Consider the following 8,343-nt stretch of genomic DNA (forward strand, 5'->3'; position numbering starts at 1 on the left):
TTGTCTTCCTTTTTAAATATCCACTTCTACTTAATAGCCTTACGACCATCAAGTAGTTCTTCCAAAGTATACACTTTGTTTTCGTACATGGATCCTATCTAGGATTTCATGGCGTCCAGCCATTCGTCAGAATCCAGGCCCACCATCGCTTCTCCATAGCTCGGACGTTCATTGTTGTCCAACAACATGACCTCCAAGACAGGATTACTGTACCATTCTAGAGCCGTACGTTTTCTTGTCGGCCTACGAGGTTTGATAGTAACTTGATATGAAGCTTCATGATCACCATCATTAGCTTTCCACTTCAACTGGTGCACACGCCATAGGAACAACTTCCCGTGCCCTTCTACTCTCTGGTTGAAGTGATGGTTCAATAAACTTATCAAGTTCCACCATCCTCCCACTCAATTCTTTTGAGAGAAACTCTTTCTCGAGAAAGGATCCGTTTCTACAAACAAACATTTTGCTTTTGGATTTGAGATAAGAGGTATACCCAACTGTTTTGGGTGTCCTATGAAGATGCACTTACCCGCTTTGGGTTCGAGCTTATCAGGCTGAAGCCTTTTGACATAAGCATCATAGCCCCAAACTTTAAGAAACAATAGCTTAGGTTTCTCCAACCCATAGTTCATATGGTGTCATCTCAACGGAATTATGTGGTGCCCAATTTAAAGTGAATGTGGTTGTCTCTCATGCCTAACCCCAAAACGATAGTGGTAATTCGATAAGAAACATCATAGTATGCACCATATCCAATAGGGAGCGACTATGACGTTCGGGCGCACCATCACACTATGGTGTTCCAGATGGCATGAGTTGTGAAACAATTTTTCACATTGTCTTAAAAGTATACCAAACTTGCAACTCGGATATATATTTACCTCTACGATCACATCATAGACATATTATCGTCTTGTCACGACGATCTTCAACTTTACTCTGAAATTGCTTGAAATTTTCAATATTTCAGATTTGTGATTCATCAAGCAAATACACCTGTATCTACTCAAATCATGAGTGAAGTAAGAACATAACGACATCCACTGCGTGCCTCGGGACTCATTGGACTGCATACATCAAAATGTGTTATTTCCAACAAGTCACTTGCTCATTCCATCTCACTAAAGACGAGGCCTTCAGTCATCTTTCCCATGTGGCATGATTTGCATGTCTCAAGTGATACAAAATCAAGTGATTCTAAGTGATCCATCTGCAAGGAGTTTCTTCATGTGTTTACACCAATAGGCATGGTTCGCATGTCTCAAACGATTCAAAAACGAGTGAGTCCAAAGATCCATCAGCATGGAGCTTCTTCATGCATTTTATACCAATATGACTCAAGTGGCAGTGCCACAAGTAAGTGGTACTATCATTACTACTTTGTATCTTTTGGCATCAATATTATGAACATGTGTATCACTACGATCGAGATTTAACAAACCATTCATATTAGGTGCATGACCATTGAAGATATTATTCAAGTAAACAGAGTAACCATTATTCTCTTTAAATGAATAATCTTATTGCAATAAACACGATCTAATCATGTCCATGCTCAACGCAAACACCAAATAACCTTTATTTAGGTTCAACACTAATCCCGATAGTAGAGTGAGCGTGTGATGTTTGATCACATCAACCTTGGAATTACTTCCAACACACATCGTCACCTCACCCTTGCAAGTATCTGTTTGTTCGGTAGCCATAATTTTGAGTTACTAACAGTTAGCAACTGAACCGGTATCTAATACCCCAGTGCTACTAGGAGTACTAGTAAGGTACACATCAATATCACGTATATTCAATATACTTTTGTCGACTTTGTCAGCCTTCTTATCTACCAAGTATCTAGGGTAGTTCCACTTGAGTGATCGTTCCCTCATAATAGAAGAACATAGTCTCGGGTTTGAGTTCAACCTTGGGTTTCTTCACTAGAGAGGCAATTGGTTTGCCATTCATGAAGTATCCCTTCTTGCCCTTGCCCTTCTCAAAACTAGTGGTTTCACTAACCATCAACAATTGATGCTCCTACTTGATTTCTACTTTCGCGGTGTCAAAGATCACGAATAACTCACGGATCATCTTGTGCATCCCTGATATGCTATAGTTCATGACGAAGCTCCAGTAGCTTGGTGGCAGTGACTTTGGAGAACTATGTCAATCACTATCTTATCTAGAAGATCAAATCCCACTCGATTCAAGCGATTGTAGTACCCACACAATCTGAGCATATGCTCAACGGTTGAGCTTTTCTCCCTTACTTTGTAGGCCAAGAATCTTGTCAGAGGTCTCGTACCTCTCAACGTGGGCATGATCCTGAAATGCTAATTTCAGCTCTTGGAACATATCATATGCTCCGTGAGGGTCAAAACGTCATGGGCGCCTCAATTCTAAGTTGTAAAGCATGATGCACTGAACTATCACGTAGTCATCAAAAACGTGTATGTCAGATGCTCGCAACATGCACAGATGATGCTCGGGGAGGGGGGGGGGGTAGCACACCGAGCGGTGCATTAAGGACATAAGCCTTCTGTGCAACAATGAGGACAATCCTTAGTTTACAGACCGAGTCCTCATAATTGCTACTATCATCTTTCAACTAAGTTTTCTCTAGGAACATATCAAGAAACAGTGAAGCTACCTCGCAAGCTACAACATAATTTGCAAAGATATTTTGACTATGTTCATGATAATAAGTTCAATTAATCATACTACTTAAGACCTCCCACTCGAATTGACATCCCTCGGGTCATTCGAGTGGTACATGATCCAAATTAACCAACTCAAGTCCGGTCATCACGTGAGTTGAGTTGGCTTCAATGGTGAATATCTCCATGTTGATCATATCTACTATATCACTCATGTTCGACCTTTCGGTCTCTTGTGTTCCTAGGACATGTTTGTACATGCTAGGATCGTCAAGTTTAACCCGAATGTTCCGTGTGTGCAAAATTGTCTTGCACCCGTTGTATGTGAACGTAGAGTCTATCACACCCGATCATCACGTGGTGGCTCGAAACAATGACATTTTGCAACGATGCACAGTAGGGGAGAACACAATTTTATCTTGAAATTTTAGTGAGGGATCACCTTATAATGCTACCGTTGTCCTAAGAAAAACAAGGTGCATAAAAAGGATTAACATCACATGTAAATCATAAGTGACATGATATGGCCATCATCTTGTGCTTTTGATCTCCATCACCAAAGCACCGACATGATCTCCATCGTCACCGGCACAACACCATGATCTCCATCATCGTGCTGCCATCGAGGTTGTCGCGCCAACAATGTTTGTACTACTATTGCTACCTCTAAGCGATAAAATAAAGCGTCACCAAATGCAAAGTAATTAAAGACAACTTATGGCTCATGTCGGTTGCCGTAGCATCGACATGCAAGTCGACATTTAACTATTACAACATGATCATCTCATACATCAAATATATCATATCATGTCTTTGTCCATATCATATCACAACATACCCTGCAAAAACAAGTTAGATGTCCTCTAATTTATGTTGCATGTTTTACGTGGCTGCTATGGATATCTAGCATGATCGCATCTTACTTACGCAAAACCACAACAGTGATACACAAGTTCCTATTTAATCTTCTCCAAGGACCGCCTCTGTCAAATCTGATTCGACTAAAATAGGAGAAACAGACACCCGACAACCATCTTTATGCAACAAGTTGCATGTTACTCGATGGAACCGGTCTCTTGTAAGCATGCGAGCAATGTTGGTCTGGGCCGCTTCATCCAACAATATCGCTGTATCAAGAAAAGACTAAGGAGGGAAGCAATATGAATATCAACGCCCACAAACTCCTTTGTGTTCTACTCGACATGTCATCTACGCATATACCTAGCTCATGATGCCACTATTGGGGAACGTCGCATGGTAAACAAAAAATTTCCTACGCGCACGTAAGATCTATCCATGGTGATGACCATCTAGGAGAGGAGACATTGGATCCACATACCCTTGTAGATCGCTAAGCGGAAGCATATATAACGCGGCTGATGTAGTCGAACATCTTCGCGATCCAAATTGCAATCCATCCCGTGATCCCATCACGACACGTCCCGTGATCCCATCATGACATGTCCCGCGATCTCATCACAATTCATCCCGCGATCTCATCACGATCCATCCCGATCTAGTGCCGAACGAACGCACCTCCGCGTTCAGCACACGTATAGCTCGATGATGATCTCCGCCTTCTTCATCCAGCAAGAGGGAGCGGAGAGGTAGCCGAGTTCATCGACAGCCTAACGACGTGGCGGCAGTGGTGGTGGAGCTGATCCGAGAGGGCTTTGCCGTGCACCGCCAAATCTATTCTACAGGAAGCACGAACTAGAGGGAGGGAGAGGGGCTGCGCCTTGGATTATGGTCAAGGCTTCCCTCTCCCCCCCTCTAGTATATATAGGAGGGAGGGGAAGTGGTGGCGCCCTAGGGTTTCCCCTAGGGTTGGCCGACCAAACCAAAAGAGGAGGAATCCTCCTTCAACAAGGGAGGTGGAGTCCTAATCCTAGTAGGATTCCCTCACCACTTGGCCTCCTCCCACCTCCTTGGCGCAAGGGCCTTTAAGGTCGGGCTGCCCAGCCCACTAAGGGCTGGTGCGCCACCTCTTAGGCCCATGTTCCCCTCGGGTGGGTGTATCTCTCCTGATGGAACCCCGGAACCCATTCGCCATTCCCGGTACACTACCGGAAATGCCCGAAACCATTTCGGAGCCCAAATACCTTCTTCCTAAATATCTATCTTCGTCTTTGGACCATTCTAGAACTCCTCGTGACATGTGGGATTTCATCCGGGACTCTGAACAACCTTCGGTCACCAACATACATAACTCAACTATACCGAAACGTCATCGAACCTTAAGTGTGCAAACCCTGCAGGTTCGATAACTATGTAGACATGACCGAGACACTCTCCGTTCAATAACAATTAGCAGGACCTGGATGCCCATATTGGCTCCTACATATTCTACGAAGATCTTTATCGGTCGAACCTCTGTGTGAAGGATTCAGTTAATCCCGTATACTATTCCCTATGTCCATCGGTATGTTACTTGCCCGAGATTCGATCGTCGGTATCTTTATACCTAGTTCAATCTCGTTACTCGCAAGTCTCTTTACTCATTCCGTAACACAAAATTACATGACTAACTCTTTAGTCACATTTCTTGCAAGGCTTGTTGTGATCTTGCATTACTGAGTGGGCCACGAGATACCTCTCCGTCACACGGAGTGACAAATTCGAGACTTGATCCATGCCAACCTAACAGACACCTTCGGAGATACTTGTAGAGCACCTTTATAGTCTCCTAATTACGTTGTGATGTTTGATACACACAAGGTATTCCTCCAGTGTCCGGGAGTTGCATGATCTCATGGTCATAGGAATAGATACTTTGACATGGAGAAAACAGTAGCAATAAACTGACACGATCATCTGCTACGTTCATAGTTTAGGTCTTGTCCATCACATCATTCTCCTAATAATGTGATCCCGTTATCAAAGGACAATGCATGTCTATGGTCAGGAAACCTTGACCATCTTTGATCAACGATCTAGTCCTTCAAATGCACACTAGGGACAGTGTGTTGTCTATGTATCCACACATATATTTGAGTTTCCAATCAATACAATTTTAGCATGGATAATAAACAATCATCATGAACAAGGAAATATAATAATAACCAATCTATTATTGCCTTAGGAAATATTTCCAACACCCACACCCCACACATAGCCCTCCCTCTCCTAGTTTCTTCCTCCGTCCGTGTTTTAGTAGTGATTGGCGAAGCCCTACTAAGATACCTTCACCACCACCTCCACCATGTCATCATGCTGCTGGAGATACCATCTACTACTTCACCCTCACTCGCTGGATCAAGGAGGCAGAGACGTCATCGAGCTGCACATGTGTTGAACACAGAGGTTTCGTTCATTCGGTGCTATATCAGTTTGGATCGCGATTGGATCGTGAAGAAGTACGACTACATCCACCACGTTATAAACGCTTCCGCGTAACGTTCTACAAGGGTACATAGACACACTGTCACTATCATTACTATGCATCTCAATAGATAGATCTTTGGTGTTCATAGGAAAAAGAATTGTTTTCCATGCTCCGTTCCCCAACAATGGCATCATGACCTAGGTATATGCATAGATAATATGCACGAGTAGAACACAAAGAAGTTGTGGCCGTTGATGTTCAGATTTCTTACCTCCCTTGTCTTATCTTGATTCGGCGGTGTTGTGGGATAAAGAGGCTCAAACCAACCTTACTTGTCCTCGCACGAGAGACCAGTTCCACTCACAAAGATGCAACTTGTATTGCATAAAGGTTGTTGGAGGGTGTCTACACTTTAGTTGAATCGATTTGACAAAGGCGGTCATTGTAGAAGGTTGAAAGGCAACTTGATTCTCACTGTTGTGGATTTCCGTAGGTAGGAATGGTTCTTTCTACTTGCCCATAGAAGCCACGTAAAACTTGCAACAACAAAGTAGAAGATGTCTAACTTGTTTTTGCACGGTATGTTGTGATGTGATATGGCCAAGACGTGATTTGATATATGTCATCTATGAGATGATCATGTTTTATAATAGTTATCACGACTTGCATGTCGATGAGAACGGGAACCTATAGGAGCCATAGGGTTGTCTTTAATTTATTTTATGCCATTGCTTTACTTTATTGCTATGCGTTAGAAAAATTTGTAGAAGCAATACCTGGCGAGACAACCACGTGACGACATGATGATGGATATCATGGTGTAATGCCGATGATGATGAAGATCATGCTGGTGTTTTGAAGATCGAGATCGAAAGCATAAGATGATGATGGTCATATCATGTCAATTATTGATTGCATGTGAAGTTTATCATTTTATACATCTTATTTTGCTTAGGACGAGGTAGCATTATAAGATGACCCCTCACTTGATTTCAAGATAAAAATGTGTTCTCCCCAAGTGTGCATCGTTGTGAAATCTCGTCGTTTTGACGAACCTCATGATGATCGGGTGTGATAGACTCTTCGTTCGCATATAATGGGTGTAAGCCAGTTTTGCACATGCAGAATACTTGGGTTGAACTTGATGATCCTAGCATGACATGGCCTCGGAACACGAAAGGCTGAAAGGTAGAACATGAGTCATATCATAGATATGATCAACATGGATGTGCTCACCATTGAAACCACCTCATCTCACGTGATGATTGGACTTGGATTGGTGGATTTGGATCATGTCACACTTGGACAACCTGATGGATGTTGAGTTGAGTGGGAGTTTATTAGTAATTTGACTAACTGAACTAATTATCATGAACTTATTCTAAATTGTCTTTGCAAACTATGTTGTAGATCAATGGCTCGCGCAATAGCTCCCGTGAATATTAATGCGTTCCTAGAGAAAGCTAAGACGAAAGATGATGGAAGTAACTACGCAGATTGGGTCCGTAATATGAGGATTATCCACATGACATCACAAAAGTCTTATGTCCTTGATGCACCACACGGTGCGCCGTCCCCTCCAGCTTCGTCTGAGGACGTTGTGAATGTCTCACATGCACGGTGTGATGACTACTCCATAGTTCAGTGCGCCATGTTGTACAACTTAGAACGGGGGCTCCAAAGACATTTTGAGCACCATGGAGCATATGGGAAGTTCCAAGAGCTGAAAATTATTTTCCACACTCATGTACGGATCGAGAGGTATGAATCTTGCGACAAGTTCTTTAGCTGCAAGATGGAGGAGAATAGCTCTGCCAGTGAACATGTGCTCAGAATGTCTGGGTACTATAACTGCTTAAACCAATTGAGAGTTAATCTTCCAGATGAAGTAGTGGTTGACAGAGTTCTCCAGTCACTGCCACCTAGCTACAAGAGCTTCGTGATGAACTATAACATGCAAGGGATGGAGAAGATGAACCCTGAATCGTTCGCCATGCTTAAGGCCGCAAAGGTAGAAATCAAAAAGGACCATTAAGTGTTGATGGTAAACAAGACCACTAGTTTTAAGAAAGGCAAAGGCAAGAACGGAAAGTTCAAGAAGAATGACAAGCCAGTTGTGTCTCCCATGGAGAAACCCAAGGCTATATCCAAGCCTAAGACTGACTGCTTCTAGTGCAAGGGGACTCACTGATAACCCACAAGTATAGGGGAACGCAACAGTTTTCGAGGGTAGAGTATTCAACCCAAATTTATTGATTCGACTCAAGGGGAAACCAAAGAATATTCTCAAGTATTAGAAGTTGAGTTGTCAATTCAATCACACCTGAAAGATTTAGTATCTGCAGCAAAGTATCAGTAGCAAAGTAGGGT

Source organism: Hordeum vulgare, chromosome 7H (genome assembly GCF_904849725.1).
Source record: "Hordeum vulgare subsp. vulgare chromosome 7H, MorexV3_pseudomolecules_assembly, whole genome shotgun sequence".
Taxonomy (NCBI): domain Eukaryota; kingdom Viridiplantae; phylum Streptophyta; class Magnoliopsida; order Poales; family Poaceae; genus Hordeum; species Hordeum vulgare.